Genomic DNA, 12915 nt, shown 5'->3' with positions numbered 1-12915 from the left:
CTAGTATGGCCCGACTTCATCTTGAAGCTTTAACTTCAAAGTCCGTCTTGAAAATCTCCGTGGGAGGCACCATTTTCTTCAAATAGGATAAGTTATAATTAAAACTAATTACAACTATTTGATGGTTCGCAGACCATATTTGAATTGAAAAATAACTTTGGTACTTTAGACCAATTACATTCAAATTAATGGTACGCAGAACATATTTTCTATCCTATTTGGGCCATACTAGTCACTTCATAACCTGCAAAACAGTACATATACAATATATACCATTCACCCATTCATTATCATGAATGGCCCACATAGCTGGTTAGTAAAACACATTATGCATCACGTAAACATTTGCAGCAATTAATCAAGGGCTCTAATAATCTACCAATTATTCAGTCCTTATTAATTCTAAACAAGTTGTTTTAACCTTAAGGATTTGTAGACCTAATCAAGAGTTTTATGACTAAAAGGGCTCCCACTCAAACCAATAAATTCATATGCTTTACTAATTTTAAACATAAAAATGTATTTCAAGTCTAACCGGAAACATACAAATTTAATTAAAATTTAAAGCTCATATAAATTTATAATTGAATCCAAAAGTTTAATTTAATTTCAGTCGTATTTAAATTAATTCATGATTTTAATTTTAGTAAAATAATTAGAATAAATAAAATTTATTATAATTACAATATTCAAAATTAAAATCCTAGAAAATAATTTAAATTATTAATTTTAAAATTAATTAAAATTACGTAAACTGAAAAATTTCAAATTAAACATTCAAAACGATCTAATCGTAACGCAAACACCCTACGCATCACACGCCCATGGGCCGCACGCACACAGCCATCGCTGGCCATGTGCGCGCAGCCCATGCGCTCGTCGCATAGCTGCTGCATCTCCATCGCAAGCCATCGCACGCTGTGGTGCTTGCTGCGCGCGCGCCAGCGCTCGACGCACGCGAGCCATCGCTCGCTGTGCGCGCTCGCCAGCGCACGCTGCGCGCTCGCCAGCGCACGCTGCGCGCTCGCCAGCGCACGCTGCGCGCGCTCCATCGCTCGCTGTGCGCGCGAGCCATCGCTCGCTGTGCGCGAGCAATTGCGCGCGTTCAACGCTGGGCGCAGCGCTCGTGGCACAGCTCGCTTGCTGCCCACACGCGACTGCCATGGCTCGCCTTTCGCCCATGCCCATACGTCCATAGCTCGTGGCCCACGACACAAGGCAGGGCTGCTGCCTTGTGCTCGTGCACCATGCCTTGCTCATTGCATTCCTGCCGCACGGGCGACGAGCTCCCTTGCTCGTCGTCGCATGCCCGCACTATACAACACCCCTTAAGGGTAACACAAAGCGTCCATTGCTTTGTGCGTGCAAGTTATATGAACGAATCGCATAAAAATTTAAAATTTATATTTAAAATTAATGACAAATTAATAAATAATATTAATTTCATAATTTTAGGGCGAAAAATCGAAAATTTATTATTCAATTGATTTCCGATTGTCATGGATTCAAGTCTAGGTCATAAAAAATTTAAAATTTATCATAAATTTACAATTTTTATGGTGGTTTTTAATCATAGGTTTCTAATTAAATTATAATTAATTATGAAAATCAAATTAATTCTAAATTATTCTAATTTTCAACAAATTAATCATAATTACAAATTAGATTGCATAATTAACAAGGCTAGGCATTCAAACTTGTTAAACATATACAGTAGGTCAATCAAAAATTCAAGATTTATCAACAAGAATCGCAAATATTTAATTTAACATCTTAAATTTACGAAATTTTGCATTCGAAAAACTAAAACCTTCGAAAAGTCATAGTTTGGCTTCGAATTTGAGAATTCTGGGTTCGGCAGAAAAAAACTATTTTTGTCAAAATTTTAGAATGCCTTTTACATGCGGAATTGACACAAAAATCACTCGATTTGGATGAGTAACGAAGAAACTGCCGAAAAACTGCGTACGTATAATTAAATAAACGCAATTTGCAATTAATTAACAATTACGAAAATTAATCACCCCTTTTAAATCTTGCAAATTTGTAATATTTAACTATGTTCATGCAATTTAGATTATGAAAATAATAAGGGGCTCGTGATACCACTGTTAGGTTATGATACATATGACAATTCATAAATCATGCGGAAAAACCATTTAGCCAGGAACACATATTATTTACACATAATCATATAGCATAATTTAGATGCATACTCTTTGTTGCGTGCCTTCCCTAGCTGCGCCCGAACCGAACAAGAACAAGTCTTTAGGACTCCAAGTGTCGTCCCTCCGTAGATAGTCCACAGCACGTCCGGATCCGCCTTAAGATTGACCAACTAGAATCGCCCTTAAGGTACTAAAGATTTTCGGCACTTATAGTCAAGGAATGTGTCTGAATTTTCTCTCAAAAACTCACTTTGAATACTTGAATAATCTCTGAAAATATGTGACCCTAGGCACGTATTTATGGAAAGGGAATTGTAATCCTAGTAGGACACGAATTAATTAAACTTAGAATCCTACAAGAACTCTAATTAATTAATTTATCATTTTAGGAATAGGAATTTAATCATATACTAACTCTAATAGTTTTAGGAATCATGCATGAACACAAACTCACACACACACGGCAGCCTCAAGGGCCGCCCATGCGCGTGTGTGCGAGCAGCAGCCCACGCAGCGAGGCCCACGCAGCCGTGGCCTTGGCGCGCGCTGGGCCTGCCTTGCGGTAGGCCTGGGCGCTGCCTTGGCTGGGCTTGTGGCGCGCGTTTGGCTTGCTGGGCGATGGCCCGACTTCGTGCTGGGCCTTCGTCCGGCAGGCCTCGTCCGATGCTAATTCGTACGATACGATTCCGATTAAATTCCCGGTTCCGGAATTCATTTCCGATACGAACAATATTTAATATTTCCGATTCCGGAATCAATTTCCGTTTCGAACAAATATTTAATATTTCCGTTTCCGGAATTATTTTCCGATTCCGATAATATTTCCGATTCTGACAATATTTCCGTTTCCGGCAATATTTCCGATTCTGGTAATATATTTCCATTTCCGATAATATTTTCCGATACGTACCATGTTTCCGTTTCCGGCAACATCTACGACTTGGATAATATTTATATTTCCGATACGATCCATATTTCCGTTTCCGGCAATATCATCGTTTCCGGAGTATTCATTTCTTGCCTGTGACGATCTCAGCTCCCACTGAAACCAAGATCCGTCGATTCCGAATATCCATAGATGGAGTATCTAATTCCATTAAATACTTGATCCGTTTACGTACTATTTGTGTGACCCTACGGGTTCAGTCAAGAGTAAGCTGTGGATTAATATTATTAATTCCACTTGAACTGAAGCGGCCTCTAGCTAGGCATTCAGCTCACTTGATCTCACTGAATTATTAACTTGTTAATTAATACTGAACCGCATTTATTAGACTTAACATAGAATGCATACTTGGACCAAGGGCATTATTTCCTTCACGATCGTTGCTCACTTGCAGGTATGTCATAATCTAGTGAAAAAATCCCCCCATGTTCTCTTCCTTCTCTCCTTTCTACTTATTCTCTCTCCTCTGTAGCCCACGATCGTCACTCACTTGCGAACGATCCCTCGCTTTCGCGGAGGGGATCCCCTTGATGGGGATCCCTAGTTTCCTCGCTCCAACTAATTGAAGGCATTATAACAACTCAATTGCGTCACAAATTGCAATTTAAACGAGGCACAAATATCACATTATCAAGTATTAATCTGCCTTCTAGTTCCACAGAACCACTTTTAGAGTGCGATTTTTCCACAATCTTGTATTAACTAAACGTTCTTCAATATCAAAAGGTCATATGTGACATGGTTCAATATTCCAATATCAACGATCCAAACTAAATTAGTATTATCCTTATCTTGTAATTTAGGATTAGACTTGGATGTCAACAAGTCAAGGTTTGTTGGACTTGGTTCACTAAAACCCCTGCCAATCCATCCGTCAAACACCTAGAGTCTTGGAGGCAGTAACATTTGAACTTGGGCCTGCACTTTGTTAGCCTGTACATTAGTCCTTCCTCTTGACCTTATATTATTGCCTCAACCATAGCTGTTGTAACCGCGTCCCATAAATTTTTCGATCGATGCTATTTAATGAACATGTTTATGTTTCCGTGTCCATCATTTGAACCAAAATAATACTCTTTAACAATTTCGTCTACTGGCGTTAAGTTCATTAATTTCATCATCATCTTTGGCCATGATTCACAACCTTTGTCGTTACGAATATCTGCTTAATTTTGCGGAAAAAAAATCTCTAACCTTGCTTTTGATACCAATACAATTGACAAGTATTGAGAAAAACGTATCTTCTCATTAGAATAGCCATAATATATAATACAAAGTGTTTCACTCATACTACAATTCTAAAGCAGATAATTCCTACATATGACATATTCTTGTCATAACTGAATACTACGTATGACATATTCTTGTCATACTAGAGTACTAATACTAAGAATATACTACTAATAGTAGGATACTAAAATCCTAATTATCTTAACACCACATAAACTATTATTATTATTTGAGAAAACGTCTCAGCCTTTTCTATATTACTATTGGCGTGTATATAATACACGATTACACACCCCTAACACCACATAAACTCGTAAGGCAAAAACTATTAACAATAGGAAACTTTACCATAACTAGGAATTCTATATATGTTATATTTCCTAATAGAGTTTCATGCAAGTTATGGTGACAATACAATGTAATATAAGCAGTTGTGGTTAGGCCATTTTCTCATATTTTATGTGACTTTAACATGATATCAGAGATTTTCTAAATTAGAGTCTTTTTTTATATATTTGTTCTCCATATTAATACCCTAAGTATGGAATATTTAGGAAAGAGTTAGTTTCCTAATGGTCTTCGTCATAGTTTCATAGTCCTGATAGTCATATATACGATTATTTTGTACTTAAATGTTCATCATTTATCAATAATAATACATAAGTTTTTTCGTTCCATAATATATTACACTCTTTCATAAAAAGGAGTGAAAATGCACTCATCACCTGGTTCACAGTCGTGAAATTGTAGTCAATAAATGGTTCTTATGTGATGGATCATGATATTTGGATAACATGACAAGGCTGTTGTTACAAATTAAAGTGCTTGTTTCTTAATCCGACAAAGTTTCCAATACACCAGGAGTTTCGAGTAAGTTAAAAAGAAATGGTAAATAGTAAGTATTAAAAACACCACATATATTAAAACAGCTGCGTACTAGAAAAACCACCTATATTAAAACGTCAAAGTAGTATGAGTTAATGGGAATTGGTACGTGATACATACATCATGGTTCCTTCATCGTCTTCTAGCAATTAACATTATGTTGTTATACACACCGATTAAAAGAGTGTTCACAAATATTAAAATTAATGCAATTTGCATCATTACAAACTGAAACCAAACAACAAGCACACACACCCCTTGTTCTCATAGTAATACCCCTTTGTCTCCTTTGGGTATCCCACAAGGATACATTTTTCAGATTTAGGTTAAAGTTTGTCATAAATTAATCTTTTGACATATATACTTCACAACTCCAAATCTTAAGAAAATACAATCTTGGATATTTTCCAGTCCATGACACATATGGAGTTTATTCGAAATCTTTTGACGGAGCTTTATTTAGTGTGAGTGCAGTTATGTTGAGTGCATTTCCCCAAAAATTCTATAGGAAGTTCGGCCTAACCCATCAATGACCGAACAGTGTCAAGCCAGGTTTTATTCCTCCGTTCCGACGCACCATTCCATTGTGGTGTTCTAGGAGGAGTCAATTCTTACAAGATTCCACAATCTTTTAGATGGTTATAAATTCATAGCTCGGATATTCACCACCTCTATCAGACCGTAATTCTTTAATCTTCTTGCCTAGTTCATTCTCTACTTCACACTGAACTTCCATGAATTTGGTAAAGGATTCAGACTTATGCTTCATTAGATAGACAAAAACGTATCTACTAAAGTCATCATTGAAAGTGATAAAGTAGCTGAAACAACCTTTAGCATTTGAACTCATTGGGTCGCACACATCTGTGTGGATTAGGGCCAATAGATCACTTTCCTTTTCTCCAACGTTAGAGAAAGGTTGCATTGTCATTTTTTCAAGTAAGCATGATTCACATTCACCAAAATCCTCTAAGTCAAATGGCTCTAGAATTCTTTATTTGTGAAGATTTTCCATGCATTTCTTGTTAATATGGCCTAATCGACAATGACATAGATAGGTGGATATGAATCTTTTGCTTTGGCCTTTTTAGCATTTATGTTATAAACATGTTTGTCGACATAAAGCATATAAAGTCCATTGACTAATCTTACAGATCCATAAAACGTCTCATTAAAATAAAACGAGCAATTATTGTCTTTTATTTCAAATTTAATCCCCTAGCGTCTAAGAAAGAAACTAAAATCATGTTTTTAGTAAGACTTGGAACATAGAAACATTCTTCCAGTTTCGAGACTAGCCCAGAGGGCAACGAAAAACTATAAGTGCCTGCAGCTAATGCAGCAATCCTTGTTCTATTTCCCACTCGTATGTCGACTTCACCCTTGCCAAGCTTTCTATTTCTTCTTAGTCCTTGTAAATTGGAACAAAAGTGTGAGCCTAAACCCGTATCTAATACCCAAGAAGTTGAAATAGCAAGGTTACAGTCTATAACAAAAATACTTGAAGAGGGAACGAAATTTCCATGAAGGAAATAATGCCCTTAGTCCAAGTATGCATTTAATATTAAGTCTAATAAATGCGGTTCAGTATTAATTGACAAGTTAATAATTCAGTGAGATCAAGTGAGCTGAATGCCTAGCTAGAGGCCGCTTCAGTTCAAGTGGAATTAATTATATTAATCCACAACTCACTCTTGACTGAACCCGTAGGGTCACACAAATAGTACGTAAACGGATCAAGTATTTAATGGCATTAAATACTCCATCTACCACTAGTAGAAAAAACCCCTTGTTGCAGCCCCCTTGTTGCAGCGTACAGGTATTAATACGCTTCAACAACCACTCGGTCAACGCGGGTCAAACCCTTTAAAGGGTTATTGCAGCGTACAATTTAATTGTTCCCTGCAAAAAAGTTTGTTGCAGCGTACATTTTAAAAACCCCCTGTAATAGCCTGTTCTTATTGTAGCGTACAGTTTAAAAGCCCCCTGCAATAGCCCGGGTAAAAAAAAATTCGCTGCAGTATTAGTTGAATAATTCAAAACAAATCAAAGCATCTCAAAATTTGGGTTCTCGCACTTAACTCTCTTCTTCTTCCCTTAGATTCCCTGCGTCTTCCCCTCAAAAAATACCATTCCATGCGTCGCCCAAAAAGCTTCCTCGTCGATCGTACTGGCCTCCTTGCCAGTCGCCGGTGGGTCTCTTTTTCGCCTCCTCTCCAGTTGCAACCTGTTAGCTTGCTCGGCCGGTGGTTTCAAAGAAAAACTTAGATGGCTCGCGCCGGTGGTTCCAAGAAAGAAAGTTGCTCGCGTCCTGCTTTCCGTCAACCTCTTCCATGTCCCTTCTTTTAGGTTTGTTCAAGTCGCTTATCTGATTTTCGTTTTAACAATTAGGGTTTGTTCATTTCGTTTTTAGGGTTGTGTGAGTTTGTTCAATTCGTTTTTAGAGTTCAATTCGTTTTTAGGGTTTGGTCATAGATAAAGATGTGGTGGTGTTGAAATTAGAGAATGGTGGTGGGGTGGTGGTGGTGGGGTGGAGCAAGGGAGGTGGAGTTAACGGTTGTATTTTCACTACGCACTTGAATCATGTATGACAGTGTACCCGAAATCTCTGACAAAACCCACCAAACTCCATAATTCTATATTTCTTTTATTGTATTTATGCTGTCTTAAGTTGAGTACATCTTGCCTCTTTTTAGCTTGTAATTTCTGCTACAGATCTCCAGTGGTGCTTGTTCTTGTTCTTAATCTTCTGTATTAATATTCAAACTTCTGTATGCAAGATGCTGATTGATTTTCTCTTTATTACTTGTCAGGTTCCAGAGCAAGCATTGATTCTGCTGAAGGATCATAGCTTCCAGGACATTCATACCCGTCATGTTGCACAAGATATATGGATATTCGGAATCGACGGATCTTGGTTTCAGTGGGAGCTGAGATCGTCATAAGCAAGAAATGAATACTCCGGAAACGATGATATTGCCGGAAATGGAAATATGGATCGTATCGTAAATATGAATATTATCTAAGTCGTAGATGTTGCCGGAAACGGAAACATGGTACGTATCGGAAAATATTAATGGAAATGGAAATATTGCCGGAATCGGAAATATTGCCGGAAACGGAAATATTGTCAGAATCGGAAATATTATCGGAATCGGAAAATAATCCGGAAACGGAAATATTAAATATTTGTTCGAAACGGAAATTAATTCCGGAATCGGAAATATTAAATATTGGTCGTATCGGAAATAAATTCCGAAACCGGGAATTTAACCGGAAGCGCATCGTACGAATTAGCATCAGACGAGGCTTGCCAGACGAAGGCCCAGCACGAAGCCAGGCCCGCGCCCAGCAAGCCAAGCGCCCAACAGGAAGGCCACAGCCTCGCCAGGCCCAGCGCAAGGCCAGGCCCAGCAAGGCCGTAGGCGCGCGCGCTGGAGCGTATGCTCGTGGGCTGCGAGGCAGCGCCCACTCGTGTGGGCCGCAAGGCCTGCGCGGGTGCGTGCGTCCCTCGTGGTCGTGTGACACTCGTGTTCGTAACGAATCCTAATCCTATCGAAATTCGTGCAATGATTAAATTCCTAATCCTAATAGATTAAAATTTATTATTTAGAGTTCAAATAGGATTCTAATTAATAAATCCATATCCTAGTAGGATTATAATTCCTTTCCATAAACTCTATAAATATAGGCCTAGCGTCACATATTTAACAGACGATTATTGAAGTATTCAATGTAAGATTTTTAAGCAAAAAATCAGCCAAACACTTGCACCCAAAATAGCCGAAAATCTAAGGAACCTTAAGGGCGATTCTAGTTGGTCAAGCTTAAGGCGGATCCGGACGTGCTGTGGACTATCTACGGAGGGACGACACTTGGAGTCCTAAAGACTTTTTCTTGTTCGGTTCGGGCGCAGCTAGGGAAGGCACGCTACAAAGTGTATGCATCTGAATTATGCTAAATGATTATGTGTTAATAATATGTTTCCTGGCTTTATGGTTTTTCCGCATGATTTATGTTTATTCATATGTATCATAACCTAACAGTGGTATTAGAGCCTCTTTTTATTTTCATAATCTAAATTGCATGAACATGGTTAAATTTTACAAATTTGCAAAGAATTAAAGGGGTGATTAATTTTCGTAATTAATTGCAAATTGCGTTTATTTAATTATATGTACGTAGTTTTTCGGCAGTTTTTTCGTTACTCATCCAAGTCGAGTGATTTTTGTGTCAATTCCGCATGTAAAAGGCATTCTAACATTTTGACAAAATTAATTTTTTTCGGCCGAACCTAGAATTCCCAAATTCGAAGCCAAACTATGACTTTTCGGGGGTTTTAGTTTTTCGAACGCAAAAGTTGGTAAATTTAAGATGTTAAATTGAATATTTGCGATTCTTGTGGATAAATCTTGAGTTTTTAATTGACCTACAGTATATGTTTAACAATTATGAATGCCTAGACTTGTTAATTATACAACCTAATTTGTAATTATGATTAATTTGTTGAAATTCGAATAATTTAGAATTCATTTGATTTTCATGATTAATTAATAATTTAATTAGGTACCAATGAATAAAATCCACCATAAAAATTGTTAATTTATGTTAAATTTTTAATTCTTATGACCTAGATTTGAATCCATGTTAATCAGAAATTAATTGATTAATAAATTTTCGATTTTTCGCCCTAAAATTATGAAATTAATATGATTTATTAATTATAAATTAATTTTTTTTAATTTTATGCAATTCGCTCATAAAACTTGCACGCACAAAGCAATGGACGCTAGGTGTTACCCTTAAGGGGTGTTGTATAGTGCGGGCATGCGACGACGAGCAAGGGAGCTCGTCGCCCATGCGGTACGATGCAACGATCAAGAGCTATGGCACACGAGCACAAGGCAGCACGCTGCCCTGTGTCGAGTGCTGTGCGCATATGAGCGAGTGGGCAAGGGAGAAGGGCCAAGGCGCAAGCCTTCGGGCAGACGCGTGTGGGCAGCGAGCGTGCTGCGCCACAGCGCGCGCTGCCACGCCCAGCAAGCAAGCAGACGCGAGGCAAGCAGGCGCGACGAGCGAGCGGGCGCGCGCAGCCTGGCCTGCACTGCTGCGTTGCGTGTGGCCTGCTTGCGTATTGCTATACGAACAGTCGAGGGGCGCTAAGCCTCGTGCACTCGATGGGGCTTGGGCGCAAGCCCAATTGCCTCGTCGTGTTACGATTGAGTCGTTCTTAAATTTAATATTGAATTTTCAGTTCGGAAACGTTTTAATTAATTTTAAAATTAATAATTTAAATAGTTTTCTCGGGTTTTAATTTTGAATATTATAATTATTATAAATTCTATTTATACTAATTATTTTACTAAAATTAAACCTTGAATTAATTTAAATTCATTTAATTCAACTGAAAATAAATTAAATAAAATAGATTCAATTATAAATTTATATGAGCTTTAAATTTTAATTAAATTTGTATGTTTCCGGTTAGACTAGAAATACATTTTTATGTTTAAAATTAGTAAAGCATATGAATTTATTGGTTTAAGTGGGAGCAATTTTAGTCATAAACTCTTGATTAGGTCTAGAAATCCTTTAAGGTTAAACAACTTGATTAGAATTAATAAGGACTGAATAATAGGTAGATTATTGGTGCCCTTGATTAATTGCTGCAAATATTTATGTGATGCATAACGTGTTTTACTAAGCAGCTATGTGGGCCATTCATGATAATGAATGGGTGAATGGTATATATTGTATATGTACTGTTTTGCAGGTTATGAAGTGACTAGTATGGCCCAAATAGGATAGAAAATATGGTCTGCGTACCATTAATTTGAATGTCATTGGTCTAAAGCACCAAATTTGTTTTTCAATTAAAATATGGTCTGCATACCATCAAATAGTTGTAATTAGTTTAATTATAGCTTATCCTAGTTGAAGAAAATGCCGCCTCCCACGGAGATTTTCAAGACGGACTTTGAAGTTGAAGCTTCAAGATGAAGTCGGGCCATACTAGATCACATTTATCTTATGCATGTTTTAAGTTATTTATTGCTTTAAATATGTCTTAAATATGCATGAGATCGAAGCTTGATTATGTTGCATGATTAAGGATTTTAGTTCACTTAAAATCTAACCAACATAGTAAGAGCCTTAAGTTCCAAACTTAAAAATTGAGTTAAAAGGTGCCATGCCAAAATAACACTTACTTGGATATCCTTTTTTCATCGTTCTTAGTAATAGTTTTCCGCCATAGCGAGGTGTTACTTATCGATACTAAAGGGGTAAGGTACACAAATAATTTTGAGTACATGTTAGTTTTGGTGAAACTCAACGATATAAGTAAGGAGTCCTTTTATGTCGTGGCAAAATCGATAGGTTTACCTAATAAGTTCTTAGACGTACCTATCAACCAAGAGTAGTTTCTAGACTATTAGCAAAAGGCTTTTGCTTACCTAAAAGATTTTAGAATTAAGTCCAAATACATAATGTGCTTAATTCTTCAATGATTTTAGGGTCTTGGAATCATTTTATTCACACCTGCCGGAACAATAAATTCGAATAAAATGCTAATAACTTGTTTAGATTGCATGATTGCTTTAATTTCAAGTTATTATTTATGATAAATATTTAGACTTTGCATGCTTCAATGTATGTTTTAATTATTGTTTATAATTAAATATCTTGCACTGCAATAAATCCTTTTAGAAAGGTAACAGTAAATTTCCTCGATTGGTAGTGAATCCAAGAACGATTCACGGAAATGAGAGAAAATGAGCAATATAAAATGTACGTTTCTTTTAGCGACTTTTATGGTTGTTTTCGAGTATCAAAGTCGAATGGCGAACCGATTGGTGCTTGTGAATTCAAAATACAATGTAGTTTTGAGATCATAAAGCATTGAGTTTAAACGCTCAGCTTTACCAATGGTTAACAATCTAAAATCTTTTTTCCATTTAATTCTCGAATGAGTCTAGTCCCTAGACATTCGAATAGATCGATGCTTAAAGAACTTTAGAAGCTTCTGGTAAGATCATCTAGTTGAAACAAAATATTCAACATAAATTAAAATGGTAAGAACTTTGTTGGATTGACATTGGACATGTCTAAACAAAGTATAAAAGTCAAACACTAAAGAATTCAATTCTTAAGACTACAAGAAAGGGTACAAGAAATAGGAAAACAAGGAACAAATGAAAGAAATTTGCGATTCCGTTTCTACCTAAAAGTTTATGTTTAAAGAGAAGTGTCCTAGCAATCAAACTTCCTTGGTATCATATACCGCTTGAGGTTCTTACTTCGGTAATAACTCAAACAATGGAAATAAAGCATGGCAATGCTACATTAGTTGTAGGGTCATCTAGTTTGTTTTAAGTCCTTTCAAAGGCTGGAACTTAATGGCTATTTTGTTCCATAATCAGCATACCTAAATTTCTGTTTTCAAACACATAAAGACTCACATTCAAGAAAAACAAAAACAATGTTTGTTTGTTTGTTTGAGTGAAATGGTCAATTACGGGTTGAGTCAATATGCTTGATTAAAACAAACAACTCTTTAACAATAAAAACTTTACTAGGTTCAAATCAACCCCTTGATTTGAGTTCCACTAATCTTTAGCACTGTTGGTTAGACCATATCAACAAGTTAACATTCAAAAGCTCTATTTTGATGGACTTTTGAAAGTT

Source organism: Spinacia oleracea, chromosome 4 (genome assembly GCF_020520425.1).
Source record: "Spinacia oleracea cultivar Varoflay chromosome 4, BTI_SOV_V1, whole genome shotgun sequence".
Classification (NCBI taxonomy): Eukaryota; Viridiplantae; Streptophyta; class Magnoliopsida; order Caryophyllales; family Amaranthaceae; genus Spinacia; species Spinacia oleracea.
This window is presented reverse-complemented; position numbering follows the sequence as displayed.